General features: G+C 41.3%; 1 pseudogene; it reads left to right on the forward strand.

The window, feature by feature from the left end:
- Positions 1-7,073: 7,073 nt before the first annotated feature.
- On the forward strand, positions 7,074-8,115 carry LOC136871900 (alpha-crystallin B chain-like; annotated as a pseudogene).
- The last annotated feature ends 4,647 nt before the right edge of the window (positions 8,116-12,762 follow it).

The raw sequence follows: 12,762 nt of genomic DNA on the forward strand, positions 1-12,762 counted from the left end.
ACCTTAGAAGAATAATATACCTTGCTACCCTTCCTCACAGTGCATGACAAGTCTCCATTACTTGATGTGGCACTATGCAAATCGGTTAGCCTTAAAAAACGAAATTTTGAGCCTAATTTTGTTAATTGAAGAAAATATTTCGCTGGTAAGACAACAAGGTTTGTATAAATTGGATTTTTAATAATTCCTATAATAAATAATTTCAGGCGGCTAACATGTAATAAAAGTGTAATGTTTTCTCCACAAAGCGGAGGAGGGGTGTCTGCCCCCGTAAGTCCCTCCCTAATCACCGCTACTGTTACAGGGTGCTATGGATTGATCATATTCTATTGCGCAATACAGTCCAGGAGGGTGGTATAGGCTGCAGCTGGTTCATTGCTCTTATTGCGAGAGCAACTTACTGCAGGTACGCTAGGCCTATAAACAAGTGTTAATTTACTAAACCATGGCATGCCACTTGTTTGATCGAGCTAAAAATTATGAATGGTTAAACCGTAATCGTCCTCAGAGGCGTAACGGACCCGCCCTGCAGAAAGCATAATTGGGGCCCCTTAAGACAAAGTGTATCACAGGTCTGAACAACACACACGCATTTGACAGCAGATGATACGCGCAAATCCTGAATACAGTCTACTGCATTTCCCTTTAATGATATAAAAAAGACTTAAGACCGAGGTCATAATTAATAATTAATGGATTTTAATTGTAAAATAAAACATTTTGTAGGGATTGAAGTAAAACATCTACTTCTATCTCTTGTTCTAATAATGTTAAAACTTTACTGTACTCAATCTAGTGAAATGAAATGTCGTATGGCTTTTAGTGCCCGAGGACATGTTCGGCTCGCCAAGTGCATGTCTTTCAAGTTGACCCCCGTAGGGGACCTGCGCGTCGTGATAAGGATGAAATGATGAAGACCACATGTACACCCAGCCCCCGTACCTGAGAAATTAACCAAGGAAGGTTAAAATTCTCTACCTTGTCAGGAATCGAATCCGGGACCCCTGTGACCAAAAGCCAGCACGCTAACCATTTAGCCATGGAGCCGGAAGCCCGATATTATCAAACTACACCATGCGGTGTGATTTCTGGTATGCAATTGTATTAATTTAGTCCTTTTACATTCGATGCTAAGTAGGCTCAGTTTATGGAGTCTGTCCTAGGTTATACCAACTTGTAAGTTTTTGTAAGTTCCAGTTTAGAAAACGATCGTTCAGCGGAAGAAATAATAACGCGAAGACTTGGAAACACATAAACCCCTTCCATAAGCCTGATACCCCTACGATCTATGATTGATCTACTAATAGCCTAGAAGCTTAAGTCAGCTACAAAAGTTGTCAAGGTAATTCCCTTTTTCAGAGTGTTTTTGAGAGACCGTCCCACTCGTGTTCTGAGGATGGCTGTGCTAAGTTTAACATAATTATTATTATTATTATTATTATATTATTATTATTATTATTATTATTATTATTATATTATTATTATTATTATTATTATTATTATTATTATTATTATTATTACAGCATGATGCAACCAGTCGACAACTCTACTACTTACAAATGGTAAAAACGGCATATTACAAGAACATCCTAATGCAAGCTCACTCCCGTGCAGAATGACATTCTAGAAACATTCTATTTTATTTATTTATTTATGTCCGGAAGTCAGCGGGCCCCCTGGAGGCCTGCCTCAACGTTACGCCACTGCTCGTCCGTTATAATCATATCTGTAACGTAAGATACCCAATCGAGGATCATATAAACGAACTTTAGTAATTTGCCTAGAAGAAGGTTCTTTTTACAAGTAGGTTTACGTCGCACAGACACAGAGAGGTCTTATGGTGACGATGGAATAGTAGGCCTTAGTGGCGTCAATCGAGTAACAGCCACGGAAAACCATCTTCAGGGCTGACGACAGTGGGGTTCGAACCCATTATTTCTCGAATGCAAACTGATTACTGCACGACTCAAACCCCGCGGCCGCTTTCTCGGTCAGTACAGTTGTCATGATGATCCTTTTCAGAACCCATTTATTACCAAATAAAATTTTGAGCCAGGATTTGTAGAAATAGTACAGTTTATTGTTAAGACTGATTCTTTCAGGAGATATCTTTTGAGTTTCTGCCGTGTAAAGGAGGTAAATAGTTCCGTAATGCGAAAAATGGGCAAACGAACACAATAACACTCAAAGTTATCTTTATTTAATATGCTTTTTACGGTTGTGTACTTTTCACTGTCAGTCTTTCCACCTACACGCAACTGGTGACAAAGGGATGCGTACGAGGGGTACTGTATTTTAATTCCCTACCAAAATCGAAAATTGTTCCTGAATAAACTGACATAGACATTCATATTCATCTTCAAATGGCGTAAATAACTTACCCCACCATATTAATGCAACTTTCGGGCTCGCTGTATGATCTCATAGTCTAAGGTCAAAATAAAACTTTTAAAAATAGAACGTAAATTGGGGCGTGCTACGTATTAACATTTCTCTCAATTGAGTTTCTGTCAAATCTTTCTTCCTTCCCGCCAAGAATCTCCCTTCTTCACTTCCCGCTCCCCTATTCCATAGCTGACGTGGGGGCTCGAATGCATTTCAGCGAATCGGCTTTGAGTACGTGTGATGTTACTGACCGTCGATGGCTGCAAACAGCTGCGCGGATGGAAGGGTGTAGAAAGTTCTGAGAGATTCTTTCCCAGAAGAACCCAGATTCGTTGTGACTCTGTCTAGTATATTCCAGATAATATATCATTGTGCGTATATAAGTGTGACAGTAGTAAGATAATATTGTTGTTTGAGATTGCTCGGTACGAGTTCACTTTGAAGAATTCGCTCGCTGTTACGGGACTTCACTTTTCTATCCAACTAAGGTGAGTAGTTAAATCTTATTACAATTTCCCGGATTGTATATTACATATGGGCTGTACTTATTATTTGTGATTTTGTTTCTTTTAATTTAAACCTTTCGTCGTAAAGGATGCTTCGTGTACCTACGTCGTATTTAAATGGACCGATACTTCTCGACCTTTTCTTAGAATCATTTTGCTGGATATATTCACTACCTTTTAAGGGTGGTGACACTCGCTCGGACTTCATAAACTCAATTTCACACTCTGTGTATGTATCTTGAGATTTACGCATTTTACTGCTGATCCACTCCGAAGAAATTTTCACTCCCATCCGTTTTTTGGTCCTAATTTTGTAAAATCTTGGTACACTTTACAACCCAGCATGTTAGTTTTCGTATACAGCTGTTAGATTCTCTGAAATAAATCATTTTTCGGATGTAATGTCCAATAATCGGGCCATCATGGTCAGGATTGCAGTAAATCCAACTTATTCGCCATTCTCTTGATTCACTGTTGACAGGTTCAGGAGATACTTTAAAGGAATCGTCGTCTTTACTCTTATTGCGCACCAGTAAAAATATTTTGTTCATTTCATATTTCTTAACTTGCGAACATTGTGTACCCCTTGCTCGTACTAAGTAATTATGAACTCGCTCGCCACGGTAGCACAAAACAAGTGTCTTATGCTTTTCAAATTGGTTAAAAACAATGAAAGCACTTAAATCTAAACCCCAGATTTTTAACTGTGAGGATTACCTGCTTACGTTGGCATTATCCGCTCTTGTTGCGATACGGATATCGTTAGATTCTCCTTTACAGGAACAAATTGTTTTTGAAGGGTGAGAAAACCGACCTCTACCCTACTTTATTTCAGTAGCAAAAAAGTGGGCGAATAAGAAAGAGGACTAAGATTGCCTCTTTCTTTTTTCAATAACTCATAACCGATGACACGAAACGACTGGGATAGTTTTAGAACGCCGTGCAGCACGGTATTAGACATCACACACGTATGTAGAAACGTAACAAAAGTGGACAAACGAGCTTGATTTTGAGTCATAAGCATGCACTGCTTAGAAAATGTAATGGCAATATTCGAATGATATGCAATTCATTTTTTTTCTTCTGAGAAAAATATGCTGTTACTACAAACCGTCGTATACCGCAACAAAAAAAAAAAAAAAGCACTGGGTATTGAGTTCACTTTCACGGGCATCTTCATGTGACTCTAAAATTTGTTCAGCGTGTTCATGTCTATTTAGAATTCCAAATATCTCCACCACAAGTTACTTGTTTAATAAATACAAAGTAATAAGAACTAACACTACTTGAAAAACTTGTTATCTACACAGCCTTCGAAAGCTGATAGTGCGATAGTCTTCAATATAGTAGTAGCAAATCTTCCTACAGTACGTTAATCTTATTGGGATGAATATTATCCGCGAAACTTTTTGTGAAACTCGGTTGCATACTGTTGAATTGGTAGATCTCGTGTTGTCTTAGAGATTCGTATTGGCAACCTTTGACACAAACTATGAATCGATTATGCATCGCCGTGAGAGAATATGACGTTATAATTGCAATAATTTACGTACTGTTGTTTACACAACAAAGCCAAAATGCAGTTTAGGACTGAACATGGAGAGAGGAAGATCTTAAGGGATACATCTCGGCAGCTAACTTATGAGTGACCACCGAGGCATTGCATTCAGTACGTGCCGCAGATTGGCAGGGGTATTGCAGAAATGTGAAGGAGCTGGAAGAGGAATACTGGAGGCACGCCGGTGTCATAGAAATAGCTATAGACGAGATTGTAATTAATAGTTCTGCAGATAGCAGTGAAGATTGTGAAATAGGTAATTGTGAGAAGTCGTGCTAGGAACAAGACTCGAATCGAGAAATGTTGTTCCTAGCATGAATTCTACAGTTTGGCTTTGCTGTGTAATCAGTACTAGTACGTAAACAGAAAAACTCCGCTACATGTCGCACAGCATTCCATGTAAGATTTGTGCTAGACAGGTTTTTCTGTGTACTCCGGTTTTCCCTGTCATATTTCATTCCAGCAACACTCTTCAATATCATTTCATCTGTCATTCATTTATCACTGCCGCAGAGGAGTGCCGACAGGCTTCGGCAGCCGGCACAATTCCTATCCTCGCCGCTAGATGGGGTCTTCATTCCATTCGTGACCCGAGGAAACAGGCTGCAGATTTATTTTATCTAGCCTAATGTCACTCTGCATAGGACTGGTCAGGGCGATTGTGTAGGATCAGTCGATATCGTTCTATTACAGTTCGGCGTAGAGGAATAATTGTCACTTAGTTGTAACGAGCAGCATTTATTATAATTGTATACAGCTGTAAACATAATTTGCTCTTGCCGTCTCGCGACACTGCAACAGTCTCGTCACGAATTACCTGCGCCAAATGATTTTAAAATAATCCCAACATTGAAAATCGATACCAAAATATCAGAAAAATGCTTATTTGATGTGTAGTGCGTTTGAGATTATCTTATGCACGTATTTTGCTGAACATTTCACTTTTTATCACAAATTATTCGACAAAAAGTCGGCCAGTTCTTTGCGCGAAGGTAATAACAGGTTTGTCATTTGTGTGGTTTTATATTTTTCAAGCTTTATTTGAATAGTTTTTAGTTTTATATTTTTGTCTTGTAATCGATTAAATTATTGTGAGACTTGGGTATCGGTTACAGAGTATAGTTCTGCAGTTACTAAAAAATGTGTACGAATTTTAATTACGAACTAAGAGGTGTATAGTTCGTAATTCAGCAGTTCAGCTGTTAAACCGCGGAGGAGGTCAAGTAAAACCTAAACATTATTTTGAAGTCTTCAAATAATTTCCGTATTTGTACAATTTGACAATATTGCGTTGTTACTACACCTTTTCTTAAAATGCTATTTGTTCGGGGCGTCAACCCATCTGGATCTTTGGCCCCTACTGGCACTATATTGTATGGACCTGCGTGAAATTGGAATGGCGGTTGTGTGGAATGTTGTGTGTGAGGAAGGAAATATACAAATACCACGGATATTGATCATTACAGTAAAAACCCTTGACCCGGCTGGGAATCGAAACCGGGGCCGCCGAGTGACAGGCGGACGCGTTGCCCCCTGCACCGCGGGGCCGGAATTGTTAATAAACTACTTGCTGTAGTACTTGCTCATACGGGTTACATTTTATTTGACGGCGGGGTGGGGGGGGTGTCCGTAATCACTTTCCTTACGGGTCTGGGATGCCAATTTCCTTTTCTCACAATCGACTAGGTGTGTTCACTTCCTTCCCGCTCCTCTAACAAACGATATATCGTTACCCATTACAGTGCTCTCCTTGGCCAGTAGGCCCGACTGCTCTAGTGCAGGGATCCTGTAGGATCTTGTGTTTATAACTGGCTACTAAAGTCTGCCCTTTGAAAGTGCTTTCAGTACATAAATATTAAGTTGTGGCTCATTCAGAATGTTAAACAGCATTTTTATTTCATAACATTTCCCAATTCATATGATGGCGGGTGGTAAGAACTTTACCCAATACAAATAAGCAGAAAAAGTTGTCCAGCTCATAAATAAAACAATCGGCACGAAATTTAAATCGTCAACCTTTCTTTTCTAATTAGTACTTGGGAGATGTTTTGACATAAGACTTCTGCACATTTCTTTCAAACTCATTTATTGGTAACTGAGATGTATACAGGCCCGAAGGAACGTCCACTTCAATCTCTATTGATGACTTTCTAGTCTGTCTCCTTGGCTGAATGGTCTTCATTCAAAAGGCCCTGGGGTAAATTCCTAGCCAGGTCAGAGATTTGGAACTTTTATTTTCGATGAATATTCAATGTTCACGACCGCATTGTAATCGAAATAGACTCTCAACCTACTAGGCCGTGTATTACATACGTAGTACGTGTTGAAATGTAGCTACAAAACAGAAATAGCCAACCGGACACCAGTGGGATCCGAACCCATAACCTCCCGATTTCGCATTGGTCACTTACTAATTGAACTATGGGTTTGGACCCCACTGGTGTCCGGTTGACTTTTTCGTTACTTACATTTCCTCAACACGTACTATGTACGTGTTGTGCGACCTAATACGTTGAAATTATATTTCGATTACTTTCACTTACCTCTAACAGCAAGTGCTGCATCAGGCCAACGGTAACCACAATCAGTCTGAATTGTTATTAACAAGTTCTTAACTGTTCCAGATGTCTCTTGCTCCATACATCATGAATGACTTCTTTGGCGGCTGGGACGTTCTCCGCCCAAGATTGCTCTTCGATCAAAACTTTGGACTGGGCCTCTTCGACGAAGATGTGCTGTTTCCACAACTTAACCCCATGTACTTGAGACCGTGGCGTGTCAAACATTCAGTACGATAAGGATGGATTCCGGGTAAAGTGGTATTACTTATTTAAACACGTATAATCTGGTTAAATTTCGACAAATTGCTTAGCCTATTTCCTTCTTCCAGGCAAACATTGATGTGCAGCAATTCAAACCCGAGGAAATTGTTGTCAAGACTGTAGGAAATTCTGTCCTGGTTGAAGGAAAGCACGAAGAGAGACCAGACGAGCACGGATTCATCTCTCGCGAATTCCAGCGACGGTACACATTGCCTGAGGATGTTGACCCTAATGCAGTTACATCCAAACTCACTTCAGATGGGATCCTCACTATTGAAGCACCTCGCAAGGTATGCACATTTTAATTTACTTATCAGTGTTTTAATCGTGTTTCTCATCACAAATTAATTGCTTTTTGTTTTTGTTTTTTGTTAGGCTTTGCCTCAACCTGAAGGGGAGCGTGTTGTCCCGATCACCCAAGTACGAGCCCCTGCTGTCACCCAAGTTCCAAAACAAAGTGCCAAGGGAGAAAAGGCACAAACTGCAAAGTAATTTCTTTCCAAGACAGTTCTGTAAATGCTGAACTTGTTCAAAGTGGCTTCTAATGCAAGGAATTGTAATTGTAAATTTCTGTAGTATACTTTCCATTATTCGAAGAAAACGTGTATAGTTTAATGTTTCATTGTATATAGTCTGTAATATAAGGATTAAAACTTAGTTTTTTTACTTATTCATATTACAAAAAAAATTCCTTTAAATGCTCCTTAACCTTATGAGATTTCCCTTAATGTTCTGGTTATAAGGTAGAAGTCTACTTGCCTTCTGGTGGTCCACTTCGTAATGGAGAATTGGTGTTACTGCATCAAATGGCCTAATGTCTGCTTCAGATGGCCTTAATAAACAAGCAGTTGGAAATGCAAACAGTGTGAGGTTCTTTCTAATTTTCCTGTCTGTTATATTGACTTGCATGAAAACATATACATGCCAGCAAGTACCAAAAGGTGTCAAAATTAGGGAATAAGAAGTCTCGTACAAATTACTCGGAACAATGGCTTTTTTTTATTATTTTCTCAATGGTTGGCAACAGTGTGCTACACATGAGTTATTCTCGGTTTCTGCACTTAAGTTATTTCGTCTTTTATTCAGCGTTGTTTCATTTGTGTGGCTATTGTGGATAAATCCCTTTTATTTTGAAGCGAGTCACTTTCGAGGATTTTTGATTTGATAGCAATAGCTGTTTCATCAATGGATAAGACTCCCAGGAAACGTAGTGAGACAAGTATTATCTCAAAATGCTTCTGTGACAGTTTTATCTACTCAATTTGGTGTTGGTGTAGGCACTATGAATATAGTTATTCAGGAGTGCAAACTAGTGACGGGCAGTCTGAGACTATGTTGTAACCAAGGTTGAAATTTACAAACACAACTTTATTTTGCTTCACTTTATGATATTTACACAAATAACTGAAATTTATTTTGAAGCAAAAAGGAATATTGAATCTTGAGAAAAGTCTGTCTTTATACAATATGTACAGGTTTGCAGTCTTTATATACACTTCTATCTTGAAAAGATAGTCTTTGTGAATTGACACTTTGATAGTCGAGAACTATCTGGCACACTAACATAAATGTTCATGAGAGTCCTTGTTTGTTGAAGTGCCTGAATTCCTAAAAAGCAAGTTCAATTGATTGAAGAAATTCCACCTAGCGAAACTAAGGGAGCTTGCATAAGTTAGGGAATGAAAATGGCTTGTAAAAGAATTACGGAACATAGGCAGCTGAAACAGGTAAGGGAGCGGTGACCAGAGGTGAAACCTCGTACTGCCAGAAATTCAGTCCACCTGGTCGAAGCACATTTTCAAGAGGAGTAGCCTCCGTGCTCGACGTAGGGTGTATTCTGGAGCTGGACACCGGGGCAAGTGGGCAAGTGAGCAGGCAGGGAGCTCCTATTTATAGTACACTCGATGGTCAGGCACGCGCACTGAGGGCTGCGCGTCGAAGCTAGTAGAATGATACACAGGCGCGCGTGCAGCTGGCTGGCGGAGCGAGAAGGGAGCGCCGGACATACAACACCCTCCCCTCCTAAATGCGCCGGTACGGTGTGAAACGGCGGCGGCGCTGGCGGCGACTGCGATGCTGGGGCGGAGCTGCTGATATCTCTGTTGTATTGTCCGGAGCTGGAACTGGGCGGAGTGGCGCTGTCTCGTCCTGAAAGGAACCCATTGTTATTAAATGATCTAAAGCGCGTTCAGCAATAGATTTATCTGGTTTAGCAATAGCATCAATAGCTGGACAGGGGCGGTAGCGTAGACGTATCTGATCTTGATGGCGGCAGATACGTTTCTCCGTAGTCTGTATCTCGTAGAGACGATGACCCAAAGATCTGCAGATGACTCCAGGTATCCAGAGTGGGTTGGATTTGAATGTCCTGGTGTAGACCTTGTCGTTGAGGGAGAACTTCGTTGGTGAGGTCTTATACTGGGCCGGAAGAGGCTGTAACAGAGAAAGTAAAGTTCTGTGAGGTCGTCCATGGAGCTTCTGTGCAGGAGTGATATTATCAGCGCCGGGTAGAGTTCTGTAGTTGTTTAAGAGTTGGAGCAAGGCTTGGTCTTTAGTTAAGCCTGAAGAGACAGCTTTCTTCATACTTCTTTTAAATGTTTGTACGAAGCGTTCAGCTTCACCATTAGATTGAGGGTGAAAAGGTGGTGCTAGGATATGACGAATGCCATTATGTGTACAAAAGTTCTGAAAAGCAGTAGCTGTAAATTGAGGTCCGTTGTCCGAAATGAGTACTTGTGGTAAACCTTCTGTAGTAAAGATTTTCTGGAGAGCACGAATGGTAGCTTCGGTTGTAGTAGTCGAATGCATATCCACGACATATGGAAAGTTTGACAGTGAATCGATGACTATTAACCACATGGAATTGAGGAAAGGACCTGCGAAATCGATGTGAACTCGTTCCCATGGAGTAGTAGCAGGAGGCCATGAAGCAAGATCAGAAGACGGGGCGTTCTGATTCGTTTGACATTGCTCACAATGACGTATTAGCTTTTCGATGGCGGCATCAATACCGGGCCAGTAGCAGTGTCGACGGGCGAGTTGCTTTGTTCTGGAGATACCCCAATGGCTTTGGTGTAATAATTCGAGAACTTGTTTCTGTAGGCGAAGTGGGATAACCACTCGGAAGATGGTGCCTGCTTCTAGTAGTACAACTCCGGCACGAGTCGTGAGACGATGCTGCATACGATGATAAGGTGCCAGGTGGGCAGGAAGTGTGCTCTGAAGAGGCCAACCGTTGCGGATGTAAGTACGTACAGTAGCAAGTGTACTGTCCTTATCCGTAGCTTTAGCTATGCAGGTAGCATCAATAGGAAAACTGGATACAGTATCTTCAAGTTCTATGTCCAACTGAAGACATTCAGATTCTTGAGAATCGAAGGCAGTATCAGGACCAACGGGTAAGCGGGAGAGGGCATCAGCATTACAATGCTGGGATGTGGCTCGATATACAATCTGATATGAATAATCAGAAAGGAACATGGACCATCTTTGAAGCTTTCTGAGGGAATTCTCTGGGATCTTATTACCAGGATGGAATAAGTGTACGAGAGGCTTATGATCGGTAATGATCAGGAAATGGTGGCCATAAAGATATTCATTGAAACGGCGAATACCAAAGATGATGGCTAAAGCTTCTTTCTCTATCTGTGAGTATCGACGTTGATGGTCATTAAGTGTTTTCGAAGCGAAGGCGATGGGGCGTTCTTGTCCATGACGATCCTTCTGGGAGAGAACGGCACCGACACCATAGTCTGAAGCGTCAGTAGCTAGCGTGATGATCTTGTCGGGCTGAAAATGAGTGAGTTGTATAGCTTGAATTAAGGCGTTGTTGATTGTTTTCCATGCCTGTTGGCATTGCGGAGTCCACTGAAACTTAACACCTTTTTTACGTAGAGCGTTTAATGGAGCTGCCACTGTAGCGAAGTGTGGAATGAACTTATTATAATAGTTCGCTTTGCCTATGAAGGACTGAAGCTGCTTGAGGTTCTGAGGTGCTGGCATGTTTACTATCGCGGAGACATTCTGTATACTAGGACGAATTCCATTCTTATCAAGTATATGTCCGAGGTAGTGAACTTGAGGCTGAAAGAAGGTACATTTAGCGAGATTCGCTCGTAGGCCATTGTCTTTCAATTTCTGGAGAAGAAGGCGGAGATTGGTTAGATGTTCCTGATGATCTTTTCCAGTAACAATAATATCATCCAGGTAGTTAGCACAACCGGGAATGGAGGCGGTGAGTTGAGCCAAATAGCGCTGAAAAATAGCTGCTGAGGATGAAATACCGAATGGGAGCCGCTGGAGCTGGAGCAGTCCGAGAGGAGTGTTGAGTGTGAGAAATTTCTTAGATTCTTCGTCTAAAAGTAGCTGGAGATATGCTTCTTTAAGATCAACTCGAGAGAAGAATTGTCCACCAGAGAGACGACGGAATAAGTCTTCTGGACGTGGAATAGGAAAGATATCGGTGTCGAGTTGTGCGTTGACTGTAGATCGAAAATCGCCACAAAGTCGAACATTACCATCAGGTTTCTTGATTACCACGAGTGGAGTAGCCCATTGACTAGAAGTAACTGGTACTACAATTCCAGTTTGTATCCATCTTTCTAATTCTTTCGTGACCTGGTCTTGAAGTGCTAGGGGTACTGTACGTGCTTTGAGGAAGCGAGGCTTAGCTCCGGATTTCAGCTGTATGTGAGCTGTATAGTCTTTTGCTGTTCCGAGCTGAGAGTCGAAGACTTCAGGAAACTGCGCTAGGAGAGCGGTAACGTCAGAAGTAGGATGCAATGTAGATACGACGTTAATGTTGTCATGTATCTGGAAACCAAATAAGTTAAATAGATCCATGCCCATAATGTTTGATGCAGTGTAGTTGTTAACTACGAGAAGAGGAATGGCCTTCTGAATTCCTTTATAACGAGCCTGAAGCTTAATTTGACCTTTGATGTCAATTTTCTTCTTGTTAAATGTCACGAGCTGGATGTCAGCTGGAGAGCATGAAGGTGAACCTAAGTCGTGGTAGGTAGTCAGGTTAATAATAGAGACAGGTGATCCAGTGTCTAATTGAAAATCGACAGATCGATCAGAGAATGAGAGAGGAATGATGATTTTGTGAGAATCCTTTGTGGGAAGAATAAGATTGATCTGATCAACTTCCATGTCTTGGCGGGGCTGTATATGCTTCCGGCGCGCTGCAGTAGTCTTAGCAGGGCGGAGCGAACTTTGACAGACAGTCTGAATGTGTCCAAGTTTATTACATCGTTCACAAGTAGCTTTGAAAAAACGACAGTCACGACGTTCATGATGCTTGAAACAACCTCGGCAGGAAGGCAGGAGTTTCGAGGTGCTTTTAGAATTGGGCTTCCGTGTAGCATTACGAGAGGGAACCTGGCGAGAATGCTTGGTGGAGAGCGCCTTATCCGTACGGTTCACTGTAGCAGAGGACTTGCGGGCCTGAGGCGAGACTTGTGCAACTTCGTGTGGAGAAGCTATGGCT

This window comes from Anabrus simplex, chromosome 1, assembly GCF_040414725.1.
Source record: "Anabrus simplex isolate iqAnaSimp1 chromosome 1, ASM4041472v1, whole genome shotgun sequence".
NCBI classification, from domain to species: Eukaryota; Metazoa; Arthropoda; class Insecta; order Orthoptera; family Tettigoniidae; genus Anabrus; species Anabrus simplex.